Source organism: Propithecus coquereli, unplaced genomic scaffold, assembly GCF_000956105.1.
Source record: "Propithecus coquereli isolate 6110/MARCELLA unplaced genomic scaffold, Pcoq_1.0 Scaffold52, whole genome shotgun sequence".
In the NCBI taxonomy this organism is placed as follows: Eukaryota; Metazoa; Chordata; class Mammalia; order Primates; family Indriidae; genus Propithecus; species Propithecus coquereli.
In genome coordinates, this window is record NW_012151063.1 from 2,756,441 (window position 1) to 2,771,979 (window position 15,539).

A 15,539-nucleotide genomic window follows, 5' to 3' on the forward strand; every position below is an offset into this window, starting at 1 on the left:
CAGGTCCCATTTATTTATTTTGGTTGTTGCTGTGATTGCCTTTGGGGTCTTCTTCATAAATTCTTTGCCTAGGCCAATGTCTAGAAGAATATTTCCAACATCTTCCTCTAAAGTTCTAATAGTTTCACTCCTTAGGTTTAAATCTGTTACCCAGCATGAGTTGATTTTTGTGAGAGGTGAAAGGTGTGGATCCTGGTTCAGTCTTCTACATGTGGCTATCCAGTTTTCCCAGCACCATTTATTGAATAAGGAGTCTTTTCCCCAGTGTATGTTTTTGTCTGCTTTGTCAAAGATTAGGTGGCTATATGAGGATGGTTTTCTATCTGGTTCTCAGTTCTGTTCCACTGGTCAATGGCTCTATTTTTGTGCCAGTACCAAGCTATTTTGATTATGACAGCCTTATAATAAAGTTTGAAGTCTGGTAAGTTGATACCTCCCATTTTGTTTTTATTGCCTAGAATTTTTTTTGCTATGTGGGGTCTTCTCTGATTCCATATGAAGCGTAAAATTAATTTTTCTACATCTGTGAAGAATGATGTTGGTATTTTAATAGGGATTGCACTGAATCTGTAGATCACTTTTAGTAGTATAGACATCTTAATTATGTTGATTCTGCTGACCCACGAGCATGGTATGGTTTTCCACCTGTTTACGTCCTCTGCTATTTTCTTCCTCAATGTTTCGTAGTTCTCCCTGTAGAGGTCTTTTACCTCCTTAGTTAAATATATTCCTAGATACTTTATTTTCTTTGTTGCTATTGTGAAGGGAATTGAGTAAGAGGAGCTGAGACTCACAAACAGTTTCATTGCCTGTTTCTGAATAATACATTGCTCTTGTGAGAGTATCACTTTCAGTTAGGTAAGATGGAAAATAGAGCTGGTCGTGATCACTCACAAAGGATTCCCACACAGACAGCAGGCCAAGCCAGAAAACAGGAACACGCACTTTTCCCAGGGCCACAAAATCCGCAGGCCTGGGCAGGTCACTTTGGTACAGTTCTACCACTGGCTAACTGTTCTGAAACTTCCCAGTTAAAGCACATCAATGCCATATAGTGCTCCCTTCGATCTGATACGTGTGTGAATGTCTCTGTGACCATGTTGCAGAGAAAGGGAGAGAAAACAGGACAGAGAGGGAGAGAGAGAGAGAGAGAGAGCATTTCAGCAGCTCCGATATACACGGGCAACTTTATACACTTGAAAAGTACTTCCAGGCATCCAGATACGTGCAAATTAAAGTTTTACCTTTCTGGACAGCAGAGTATTTATTAAAGTTTTATTGCTGTGAACCAGGCAAAATGAGAAAAGTAAACTGTGATTTTTTTTACCTGACATTCATTGATCAATATTTATACCTTGAGGAGGTAGTATATAGTATATAAGATATATAAAATAAAGTAAAATGGATGGTTAGTCAAGGGAAGCCAAGACATAAGACATTAAGATGAGTTTAGAAAAATATCCCCAAAACTATAAAATCTTCCAAACAGGTAAGAAAGAAATATATATTATATATATAATGTATATTTGGAAGACAATCAAAATGATGGGAAGTACAATTTTAACATTTCACACACACATAAACACAGAAAATATGCCAAAAAATAAGTAAATAGTATTTGGTAGATAAATGGAAAAAGAAGCACCACATGTACTCACCATCAAATTGGTATTAACTGATCAACACTTAAGTGCACACATAGTAACAACATTCATTGCGTGTCGGGCATATGGGCGGGTGAGGAGGGGATGTGTATATTCACATCTAATGGGTGTGGTGCGCACCGTCTGGGGGATGGACACACTTGAAGCTCTGACTGGCATAGGGCAAGGGCAATATATGTAACCTAAACATTTATACCCCTGTAATATGCTGAAATAAAAAAAAATTTAAAAACAAAACAAAACAAAAACAAAAACAAGCCAGGCCCCTGTTGGGAAGGTGTGGCTATCAGTACACTCTTTAAGAGAGAGACATAGAATATGCTTATTCTTTGAGCCTCTGTCAAGGGACACAGTATCTATAGATGTCTCAAGAATATGAAGAAACCATATTTTTAGTTACTTTTTACAGAAACCTTATTTTTTCCTACCATATGTTTTTAAAAATCACAAGCAATTTGTAGCAGTAACAGTAGAAAAATAATAGTAAAAACCTTTTATTGCATGCTCATTTATGTGTGTCCTTCTCTTTAGAACTTTAGGTGCAAAATTAATATACTTTTTGAGTGATTAGATATAATTTTTTCCATTAAATCTTTGTATATAAGTTAGGCCATGAATGATTTCAAAAAGATATTAGTTTTTGCCTACCTTTGCCATTGTTATATCTCTGTCAGTCTTGCAGCGGGCCTTTCTTAAATAACTATTGTTTCATCTATACTTCTAATATTTTGTCATTTATTTTATGAATTCTAATGATTTCTGTTTTAGTCTTAACACCGACATTGTCGTCATCATGGAAACACAGTGACCTTGCTTTAGCCACACAGTTTTCCTTGTTTCAGGCATATATTTTAATTAAACATCAGTTCAATTAGACATCAGCCTCCCAGGGAAGAGTTATGCATTTTAATCACAACACAATTCTATGCTAATGTCTAATTTTTGTCTGTCTATGCCTGGAGAGAGTTAAAATGTTCATTCACTTTGGTTAAAATTACAAAATAGGAAGACTTCTGTACCCTCAAAAGATTTGACTGAGGTGTTGAATCTTTAAGTTAAGCTAATCTTTAATGAAATATAATCTTTAATTATCTTCAAGATAAACTTTGTGTCAGGAAGGATGCACATTCCTGCTGAAAACTTAAAGGAAATGAGCACATTTTGATTGGGTCCAGCTAAAACAATCGGCTTAGTCGGATACCCTACAGTGCTGTAGGATGAATGTGTTTAGGACATGTCAGCGTTTCAAACTGGCTTTGGATTTGCACGTATTCTTTCTCAAACCACACCTCAAGAAGTTTCGGGGCATTTGTTAGAAGAGTGTGTTCAACATGGGTAGACGCACACTCTCTTGGACTTGAAGGTAGCGATTTAATTTTATTTGCATTCCCATCATCACTTAATTATGCACTTTAAGCTTTCATGACAATTCAGTCTTCATGCAAATTAAAAATTGATTTTAACCTCAATTTTACTCTCGATTTCCTATCTCGAGGACTTTACTGAATACCTCTAAAGCCTATTGGAATATAGTTCTTATCATCACTAATATAACTTTTACTCCCTCAAATAAAAGCCCACCTTGGTGCTGTTGGTCCGAGATTCTGAGGCACATCGATCTTCAGATGTTCATGATATGCTAACAATTTAGAGTAAAGCTGCTGCCATGTGACAGATACATCATTGAATTTGTGTTGGCATCTTCCTTGAAAGATAGAATTTATTCTATGGCATGTTCTTTCCTATTTTATTTTTATCTTGTTATTGAAGAAAGCTATATTTAACAGGGGGAGGTCTCTGCTTTGGGTTGTATCTTGAGAAAAGTTGAAATATATTTGATGTTTGTTTTCTTTCTGGAAGCTTTAGGAATTTGGTTTCAGTTCTTGATGATCTGAAAGTGCACATACTGTGTCTAGTAACAAAAACACTTTAGTGTGGGATTGTAAGAAATGATAAAAACCGAACAAGGTCTGTAGTCTCATTACTGGGATTGTACCAATCCCAATTTCCTGGCTTTGATAACATACTATGGCTATTTGAGATGTCACCATTGTGGAAGAGCCATATAAAACATTATATGGGACTGTTTGTACTGCTTTTGCAACTTCCTTTGAGATTATTTCAAAATTTAAAAAAAAAGTTAAAAAACTCATGACTATACCCTTAACTAAGAAATAAAATAAAACTAAGACACCCTACCTCTGACACACATTACATTTCAATATCCAGTAGTCTGAGTTATGCCTTGTATTATTATTATTATTATTTTTTTGATTCTCAAAACAAATCACATATTGGTTATTTTCAGGGCAGGAAAATGTCTTCCCCCAGGTATATCCATGGATTTCTCTCACACTTAATGGCAGACTTTGCTGCTGAAAATTCACAGGCTCCTAGAGCCCCTCTGTTTACCATATAATAAAATGGAAGTATCCATAAATCTCTATACTGAGGGTCTGCAACTGTTTCTACAAAGGGTCAATCAGCTATTTTAGGATATGTGGGTCAGGTGTTTTCCTTCACATATCCTTAACTCTGCTGTCTTAGTGCAAAAGTATCCAAAGACAGTATATACATGATTGAGTGTGGCTGTGTTTCCATAAAACTTTATTTACAAAAACAGGTGGAAAGCCATGTTTGGCCCTTCGGCTGTGATTTGCTGACCTGTGCTTACTCCCATAGTTGTTTTATTATAGTGCCTACCCTATGAAAACTTGATATGATAGCACATGTGTTTATCATTTATTGCCTGTCTTCCCATGTGAATTTCACTCCAAAAGGCAGTATTGCTGCATTCCCAGGGCCTTACTGGTTCTTGACACTGTGTAGGCACAGGATAAATATTCCTTAAATGCATACCTGGGTTTCCAACCGAATAAATGAAATTCAGAAGCCCAAGAGGTAGCCAGGAAACATCAACACTATTGGAATTTAATTCAACATTTATCATGCTGATCCCTTGAAGATCAAACATCAACAAGAAATAAGATTGTTCTTTTCAAGCTATAACTTTTTACAAGGATTCAGAACCACTCAATAAAATCCAACTTATTAAATATGTTTCACTCTCCAATTTAAATATCATGATTGTTAATTTTCTTTTCTTTTTTTTTTTTTTTTGAGACAGAGTCTCATTTTGTTGCCCGGGCTAGAGTGCCGTGGCGTCAGCCTAGCTCACAGCAACCTCAAACTCCTGGGCTCAAGCGATCCTCCTGCCTCAGCCTCCCGAGTAGCTGGGACTACAGGCATGCGCCACCATGCCTGGCTAATTTTTTTTTTTTCTGTATATTTTTAGCTGTCCAATTAATTTCTTTCTACTTTTGGTAGAGACGGGGTCTCGCTCTTGCTCAGGCTGGTCTCGAACTCCTGAGCTCAAACAATCCTCCTGCCTTGGCCTCCCAGAGTGCTAGGATTACAGGCGTGAGCCACCGTGCCCGGCCATGATTGTTAATTTTCTAAAATTAGTCTAAGGCATTTTGGTAAACCATTTATATTTGTAGAATATTTTAAGGGAAAAAAAACAGAATGATTTTTTAGGGATAGTTAACTCTAATGCCACTAGGTTTATATGACATTTTCCTAGGAGCTCATGGTTTGATGAAAGCTATGAATTTAAGAAGGAACTGTAATTTTTACCACTCAATGAGTCTCTAATACAGTTAATAGAGTAACATTAAACACTTACTTACTCCCAAGGCAAAACAATTACTTTTAAAAAATATATTCCAGATGCCAGATGCAGAAATTCTCTCTCAGAAATACACCCATGGCAAAGTGGTAATGTTCTTGCCATTCTGAATAGTTTTTGAAAACTCAGCTCAGACCATAAAATGACTGACTGACTGCAAAGATAAATGCAATAAAATTGAATTCGATTAATCTTTAAATTATACTCTAAAGGGAAAATAAGGCTGCATTAGAATAAATATATGTTGCACAGAAGATAATTCTTGGTAAAGAAGTCTGATTTATAATCTGTATCCAATTGTTTTTATGGCATTTTTTAAAGTTCAAGGTTACACGTGAGTTTCTATGCAAGCGGTGCTATTCTCTTTCCCTTCCGATCCATGCACTGATGCTGCAAATTCAATGCAATATTCAGAGTAAAGTTCTTCCCTTTGAAGTATAATTACATGGACCACCCAATTATCATTCAAACTGAGACTAGTTTATGGGTAGAAGAGAACAGTAATTATCGTGTAGGACATTTGCCCGAATCCAGAGATTTCCTAAACAAGAATGATGGGCTAACCTAGGTAGAACCAATTTGTCCTCAATTTAGAAGATTCTGGAAATAAAAAGAATCTTATATTTCCATAAAATAAAGCTATTAGCTTAATGTCCAGAAACTAACAGCCCCTGAGGGATTGTCATCCTATTGTTCAGAGTTAATAAAATTATTACTTAATTTATAAATGTAGTCAGCAAAAACTATTGTTCATCTTTTAAGTTCCAAGAGCACAGCTAAGCTCTGGCCATTCTTTCAATAAATGTTTATAATGTGTCATTTAAGTCACCTGTCCCCAGAGCTTTTGAAGGGACAGAGGTCATATACAGCCTCACTTAAGGAAAAAGAAATGAATCTGAGATGAACCCAGATTCATTTGGGAGGCCGACATGTGTTGAGAAATATAGAAAGAAGAGTATTATGAAATTTGGATAAATCATAATGCTCTTCTTTTACTTTTGGAATTCTTTGGATGATTTTAGATTCATTTTTAGATAAAATATATTAAAGATATTTATGTGATATCCAAATGTATGTGTGCAAGATTTGTTTGTAAATAAAGGTGCAAAACATGGCATAGGATTCTAGTATAGTGACAGATTTGCAATGACTGGGTAGAGGTGGTTGAAGACAAATGTTTCTGTCAAAGGACTTGATGTTTTGGCCTAGAAGCCTTCAGAAAGTAGATAATTATCTTCAGAATCATCATCTTCCTCATTCTTTCTCAGCCTTGATTGGTGTGTGCGTTTGGGGAAGAAGGCAGAAAGACCAAAGACATACACCTTCCCACTATCTTTAATTTTAATGCATAACTTGACCAAATTTTCAACATGTTCCAGTTTTATTCCCCAGTTTTTTTCTCTTCTAGGGAACAGTCAAATGATCTTTCTTTCCTTGGCTGCCTGAAGAATGATTCCAGTGTTCATTTCTGCGCACTTTTTTTTTTCCCTTGAGACAGAATGTCACGCTGTCACTCTGAGTAGAGTACAGTGGCGTCATCATAGCTCACTACACACTCTAACTGCTGGGCTCAAGCAATCCTCCTGCCTCAGCCTCCTGAGTAGCTGGGACTACAGGCACGCGCCACCATTCCCAGATAATTTTTCTATTTTTTGTAGCGATGGGGTCTCGCTCTTTCTCAGGTTGGTCTTGAACTCCTGAGCTCAAGTGATCCTCCCACCTTGGCCTCCCAGAGTGCTAGGGTTACAGGCATTAACCACCATGCCCAGCCTGACTACTTTTTCTTTTTTTAAAGACACAAACTCACTTAAGGGGTGTGATGTTCCTTTCCTTGTCTTCCCTTTCGAAGTGGAGATGAGATACTCACGACTTTGAAGAAAACATGCCCCGACTCTCCCAAATCACTTATTCCATCATTTGTAGTTTCCTAAGCAACAAAGCCAGAATCAGAATAGATATGATCACCAACCCCATGGAGTTTTTATATAAGCTATTATTTTATAACAACCCCTACAATTGCAAAGCACCCGAATTCTGCCGACAACCTGAATTACCTGGGAAACAGATTCTTTCCAAGAGCCTCCAAAAAAGAACACAGCCTGCCAAGACATTGATTTTTGCCTGGAGAGACCCATGCTGGACTTCTGACCTACAGAACTGCAAGCTCATCAATGAACAATGTTCTGAGCAACCAAATTGGTGGAAATTTGATACAGCAGCAATAGGAAAAAATGCAACAGCCTAAAAGGAGACTATGTAAGTATCGTTCGGAGGCTTCTGTGTAGCTGGAAAAGAATTCAGGTAGATACAGGGTGGTGGAAGATATATAATCTGCCATTATGTACCCATAATGATTAAAAATAAAAATTTAAAAAAGAATAAATAAATAAAGCTGCAAAAAAAGAGATAGGTAGTCTGCCTTTAATTGAAGGGCACTAATGAACAGAGAAAGTAAATTACATAGAGATGTACACTCTTTGAACTGAAAGCTTGTTAGTGTAGTATCCTTAGAAGTGCATTCAGAAGTCCAAACGATGGAAATGTACCACCGTTCTAGAGTTCAGCCCTTCGGCTTATAGCTCTAAACCTGGTTCTAAGCATTGCCCAAGACACTGAGAAAACCCAAAGAAAGTGTATCACATTATTTTGAGTAAAAACCTCAAACAAGTAGAACATGTTCAATTCAGCAATGAGAAAAAATAAAAAAAAAACCAAAACATTTCATCCCAGAAAAAATAAATAAAATGAAAATGAAGTTGCAAGAGAGATTTTATGGAATGGGTGGTCAGTGACGGATGAAGTAGAAATGATGTCGTATTGGTGGTTTGAGAAGTGAGGGACACATTATAGCTCGGGTTGTTTCTTCACAGTACTGCTGGGCGGGGTTAGTCTTCAAACTCTTCAAAGTTACATATTCAGTGTTTTATTATGTATAAATTTATTTATGCAATTTTTATTGTGTATCAGTTTAAAGCAAAGAGTCAATAAATTATTATGAATAGTAGCTTATCGTCAGTGTGACACCAAAGACATAATGGAGTGGCAAATTTCACCTTTCAGCAATCTATTTGCAACCTCCATGACAGACAGTGCATTGATATATTTATAACAAGCATACACAGACACTTGTCTATATTTTTATAGCAAATACAGATTTTTCCATAGAACATTAGGCAGAATATATAAATTTTTTTTCAACTGAGAAGATAGAATCACGAGTAAACAAACGACAAGATTGCTAAAGTCACTGCTAAGTTAGAAAATTGCAAATTAAAATAAAAGCAATTTTTTATTTCCTACATGTCAGTGTGTCAAGAATTAACATCTCACAATCCTGGGTGTTGGCAAATTTGTGGGGAGTTGGGAATCCTGATGTATTTCTGAGGGGAGCGTGGAATTTTATAATTCAAAAAAATCTTGTCATTATCTATTAGGTTGAAAATGAGTATAACCCTCCTAATTCTTTATTCTGCTTTTGATGTATTCCCTGAGACCTTCTAGCATAGTGCCTCAAGGAGAAATTGGCTAGGATATTTGTTGTAGCATTGCATTAAAAAATAGACATAAGATCAAAATTATTACACACACATACACACACAATTAAAATAATCAAAATATCCACCAATAAAAGAGTTGACATTGTATCATGTAGTCTGATAATACAATACTGAATGGATTTTTTTTTTTTTTTTGAGACAGAGTCTCGCTCTGTTGCCTGGGCTAGAGTGCTGTGGCATCAACCTAACTCACAGCAACCTCAAACTCCTGGGCTCAAGCAATCCTCCTGCCTCAGCCTCCCAAAGAGCTGGGACTACAGGCATGAGCCACCATGCCCGGCTAATTTTTTCTACATATATTTTTAGTTGTCCGGCTAATTTCTTTCTATTTTTAGTAGAGACGGGGTCTCGCTCTTGCTCAGGCTGGTCTCGAACTCCTGACCTCGAGCAAATCCTCCCGCCTCAGCTTCCCAGAGTGCTAGGATTACAGGCGTGAGCCACCGCGCCTGGCCAATGAATGGATATTTTTAAAATATAAACTATATGTACATGAATCAATGTGAATATTTCTCAAAAATCTATAATTAAGTTGAAGAAGAGTATGCATAAGGAAATGCATAATTTTATAGATTTTAAAATCATAAAACCCAAAATTTTTATGGATATATTCATATTTAGTACAATTATTAAAAATGCTAGGCTGTTCACATTTAAGATAATGATTACTTCTGTGAGGGGGATGTTAGAGTTGTTATAAATATTCACACGGGCATAGTTTTCTTTTTTAAATTTGCCCAGAAAGTTAACTATGGCTAGTAAAATGTCACACGTGCACGTCGTACCCATTATCTTCTTCTGATATTCTGTTAGCTGTTAGGGACATACCTGTGTCTAAGGATATGAAAAGATGCTTAAAATCACTGGTTATCAAAAATGCAAATTAAATCCTCAAAAAATACAAATACTGCTTGCAGGTGCGATTAAAAAAAAAGTTCATAGAAATTGCTTATACATCTGGTAGGAAGGCTGGAAGATGTGTGAGTAATTTAAATGCCGGATATGAGGAGGTTTCTCCTTTAAGGGAGCTCAAACTCTTGGGTTCGTGTGTAAATGCCCAATTTTACTGTATGAGGCGTTTTACCATCTATCTCCTGAATCCTTGCAAGGACCAGGTCCCCAGGAGATGAGTGAGAAGCTGAGAAATTGTTCTTTGTAGTTGAGTGTGGGAACCCATCAGCTGGCAGAGGCCATAACCACCTTCACGTTACCTGTTTTCTGTCCTTCTCTCCATAGGTGTGCCAGAGTTGACCGGTCTCAGTATTTCAACTAAACAGGGCATAAAAATCCTCCCTCAGATCTCGCATCAAATCCCCTTTCTCCAGGTCAGCTAGCTTTGTAGTTGAGTTCTGCATGCGGTAACTATAAATTAGGGCTGCCCTTTAATTTCCACTGCGTCTTACCCGTTACGGACACAGCTCTCTCTTGGGATTGAAGGGATAAAAGGCAGCATTTGCACACCCAATGGAGGGCTGTGGGGTCTCGCTCTAATTCTTCTCCACAGCTAGACACTCTTCTCTTTATGCCTAGCAACTGGAACGTTGTAGAAATTCACTAAATATTTGATGAAAGAATGAATGAGAGCCAGGTTTGGATGCAAGCCCTTGCATTTCCAATGACATCTGTCCTCACGGGATACAGTTTTATCCAGCTGCTCTGAATTGCTTGAGCGAAGAAGGCTCTAGGCTAGAAACTTTTATAACAACTTGGCAGGAAGAACAAGCAGCTACCCAGACAAAAGAAACATGTGAATTATTTCTAATCTGTTCTGGACTTCTCCCCCCAAAGATGGATCTGGTCCACATGGAAATGAGAGTAAAATTGTTAAACATTATCACTCTCTGTGTCTACAGCTGGAGAGGGTAAAGTCAGCTGCCTCATGGATTATATAATAAATAGTCTAGAATCTATTTTTTTTCCTTTGGCATCACAGAAAGTTCCAAATACACACACACATGCACACCCCATACTTCAGGGAGAGAGGCGGCAGACAGTTGCAACAAAATCAATATATCTCTTTAGAAATCAAAGGAATGGTGCACCCATAAGGATGGGCACAATTAAAAAGACAGAATATAACATTGTCGACAAAGATGTGCAGAAGTTGGAACCCTGATCTGCTTTTGTTTGGAATGTAAAATGGTGCAACCACTGTGGAAAACAGTATGAAAAATTAAACACAATTTACATGTGATCCAGCAATTCCACTTCTGAGTATATATCCAAAAGAATTAAAAGCAGGGAATCCAAGAGATATTTCCATGTGTATAGCAAGCACTATTCACAGTAGCCAAAAGTCGGAAGCATGGACAGATGAATGGATAAACAAAATTTGGCATATACATATAGTGGAATACTATGTAGCCATGAAAAGTAAGAAAATACTGACACATTTTACAACATGGATGGACCTTGGGAACATTAGAGTAAGTGAAACAAGCCAATCACAAAACGACAAATTCTGTATGATTTCACTTATATGAGGCCCTTAGAGAAATGAGATTCATAGAGACAGGAAGTAGGAGGGACGTAGCCAGGGGCTGGGGACTGGGAATGAGCAGTGAGCATTTGATGGGGACAGAGTTTCGGTTTGGGAAGGTAGAAAAAGTTCTGTGGGTGGATAGGGGTGATGGTTGCTCATAGAAAGTTGGTCATAAAACAAATTGCTAATTTTTAAATTTTTAATTTTTTTTAATTTCAGCATATCACAGGGGTACAAATGTTTAGGTTACATATATTGCCTTTGCCCCACTCAAGTCAGAGCTTCAAGCGTGTCCGTCGCCCAGGTGGTGCACACCGCACTCATTACGTGTGAATATACCTGTCCCCTCCTACCCCCGCCCACCTGCCCGACACCCGATGAATGTTACTACTATATGTGCACATACGTGTAGATCAATTAATACCAATTTGATGGTGAGTACATGTGGTGCTTGTTTTTCCATTCTTGTGATACTTAGTAGAATGGGTGGGCTCCAGCTCTACCCAGTATAATATTTTTTTATTTATTTTATTTTTTAAAATTTTCATTCAGCTTTTTAGAGATGGGATCTCACTCTATCACCCATTTTGATAAATGTACCAAAGTTACACAGATTTTTAACAAGAGGGAAAACAGGGTGTAGGTACACAGACGCCTTCTGTGTTATATTTGTAAATTTTCTGTGCATCCAATATTATTTTGATGTAAGTTTGCTCTTTTAAAGTTCCTGCTACCTCACATCCTTGTCAAAAATCAACACGGCTAGATTCTCTGTTTTGCCAGTTTGCTGGGTTCGATTTCTGAGATTTGTTTCTCTTTCCAGAAACTTTCTATCTTTGCACCAATATTGGGTCGATATTTTAAATTAAATCATAAGGATTATATTATAGAGTATTGACAATTAAAAACCTATTTAAAGGATTTCTCTTCCCCATGCACAAAGATTCTGTCACTAAGCATTTTTTTCTCACCAACTTAAACAGAAAACATTTTTACTAAGAAAGTGACCAAAATAAAAAAAAAAATAGGAAAAGTTTAAGAAACTTTCAGTTCTTATTCAGTTAATCAATGAAACCCGAGTATCTTACTATGCAAAGCATATTTAATTAGGCAGTATTAATCGCTGCTTTTCACTACGCATAATGAAGCTCTTTAAATTGAGATTTATAGTATCGCAGGCAAATGTCTTCTCCCCTTCATTTCATTTTACATCAATCATCACTGTTTATAGTAAAAATCATTGTGGTTAGTCTCAATTCACGAAGAGATGAGAGGAACTGATTCAGTCTCAGGGCACTTCAGAGACAGAATGGCTGGTTGCTGCTCCTAATGCTTTCAGAGTTCAGTAGAGTAGTTCTGAGACCAGAAAATGAAAAGTGTGGAGAAATCCCACTGACCACTCTGTGACCCTGGTAGACACATGGGACCCGTAATTTTCACGATTCAGACACCTGTATTTTTGCTATTTCTTTCCAGAACTGCTGTTCAGAAACAAAAGCAAATTTAAGTTTTTGGCCTTTCATTTTAGTTTTTATTACATTTTTTTTTTTTTTTTTTTTTGCTGTGCCTTTAGCACATGTCTCTTTTGCATGATCGTTGTAGTTATTTTTACTTTGCATGAGAAAAATCAAATCATTGAATACACCCCCAGTTTTTTTTTTCTTTTTTTCCTGCATGAAGGACTAAGAGATCCCTGTTTGAACATCTAGGTTTATTGTTGTTTTTTTTTAATCCAATAATGTGATCACGATCCAAAACACTTAAGACCTGTCAGCTAAAATTTCTGCTTTCGCTGAAGGTTGGAAATGTGTAAACCGTCTAGCATGTAGAAACTGTACTCTGACCAGGCTAACGAGAATGTCAGAAGGTGCACAGAAGTCAGAACTGAAGAAAAGGTTATCAAATAGGCCCACCCAAACAAAAGAGAGCACCGTTAATTGAATCTGTCCGATCTCAAATTTTTTAAAAGTATGATTTAAATGTGTGCAGTCATCGTAAGGTGCCATTGTGAAATAAGGAAGTCAGGGCTCTGAGATGGAGTGAGATCACAAGCATACCAGCTCTCACCGGCAAGTGGGACTTTGAGAGTGGGATCCTCTAACTAAAGAATGGTCTGGGGCAGGTGGGGTGAAAAGTGAAGAAAAATGAAAGAATTCACCTTTTTAATACACGCCCTGTTTCGGGACCGCTGGCCTGGTGTGCCTTCACAAAGCTTCTCTGTTTAGATTCAGCCTTTCCTATTTTCCATTCCTGTTTAACAGAGGCTGTGAGTCCTCTAAGCTACCACTGGGAATTAGCTCAGATGTCTTATATCTTAAGGCCACACATAGACAATTATTTTTTCTCTTTGCAGCACTATTTATTAGATATCTAAATTGTGGAATCATTAAAGAAAATACATATTCCCTCGAAGAACACTATGATATCATTAAAAGTGGTCATTATGGGTGCTTAGGATATAATATTATGGGAAATTCTTAGGATATACTGTTAAGTGGAAAAACTTTTGTTCCCAACTTTTTAATTTGAAAATTTTATTTTAAATTTCAGAATATTATGGGGGTACCAATGTTTTGGTTACATAAATTGCTTTTGTACCATTTGTTTCAAAGTTATAAGTGTGCCCATCCCCCAGATAGTGTGCATTGTACCCATTAGGCGTGAATTCACCCATCTCTTCCTCCCCCTTTCCCACCTGCTTGATTTTTCATGAATGTTATTTCCACATGTGCACATAATTGTTGACCAGTTAATACTAATTTGATGGTGAGTACATGTGGTGCTTCTTTTTCCATTCTTGTGCTACTTCACTTAGAATGGGCTCCAGCTCCATCCAGGATAACACAAGAGGTACTAGATCACCATTGTTTTTTGTGGCTGAGTAGAACTCCATGGTGCACATATACCACATTTTATCAATCCACTCATGCATTGATGGGCACTTGGGTTGTTTCCACATATACAATTAAATCAGTGTTTTTGCGCAGGGCCTATGATGCTACAGGTCTTGTGAACAGTATAATGGCCATGTTCCATAATTCCTGTGTGCATCTCTCCAGCACTAATGCCCTGAGAAAACTGGAAGAGAAGAGGGAGAATTGTAGATTCCAGAAATAATTGTGATCACCTCTTTAAATAACTTTACACAACTGATGCTTTAACGGCTTATTCAACATCTCACCCATCTCTACTTTTCTCTACCCATGCAGCATACCCGTCGGCTCTGAAAACAAATACCGCTCTTCTCAATCGAAAACCAGTTGGAAATAATGGTCCTTAATTTTTGTTCGTTGCACTTGGAGCTCTTCCTCATAGTAAGAACCTTAATTGCTCCCTTTCCATCTCATGTCTGCACTAGGTTTAGGTTTCTGCTGCAGGAGGGAGAGCCTCTTTGTTCCACAGATCAAATACGGCAACGGCTGTGAAAACCCTGAAAGCAGAGACTTCAGTTTGGTCATTTATCTTAATTCAGTACAACTCAAGGGCTCTTCCCAGTCTCATGAAGTCTGAAGTTGCTTGAATTAGTGTCATGAGCTATGATTTTCACCTAAGACATCATATTTAGGATACTCCTTAATTGTAAGAAAATGACCCAGTTAGCAGTAAATGTCAGAAAAGTATCATTTCGATGTAATCTGCCTTTTAGTCATGGGTAACTCTACATTTTTGGCAGATAACCAGTCCCCTAGCAATGTCCTGTGCTTCTGTCCTTGTGATCAAGGTGGCAATTGCATTCATGTTATTTCCCGTTATTTGTTGCACCATAAAAATTTAATTCATAAATAAAGGGAGCATAATATCCATGTGGGATAATACCTTTATGTGCAATTTAGGGACAAAAAGACCTACATATACATGCATATGTACATATATAAATGTGGGTTCATGTAATATATGCATTTATAGATCTCTACTTAGAAGTCACTAGATCGCCTTTTTTAAAATATAAAAATGAATTGATCCTCTGGAGAAACTCCCACTTGCAAATCTGTTTCTCCACTCTGCCAGTGTAAATAACCACCTACAATCACGTAGACCAAGCTCTCCTCTGATTCATGCGGAGTGTATCTTCATCAAGTGTCTCCTTCCATTTTTTTTCAGGCAACGTTTTACTTTCTTTTGAGAAAGTTTTCATCAAACACAGCCCCCCC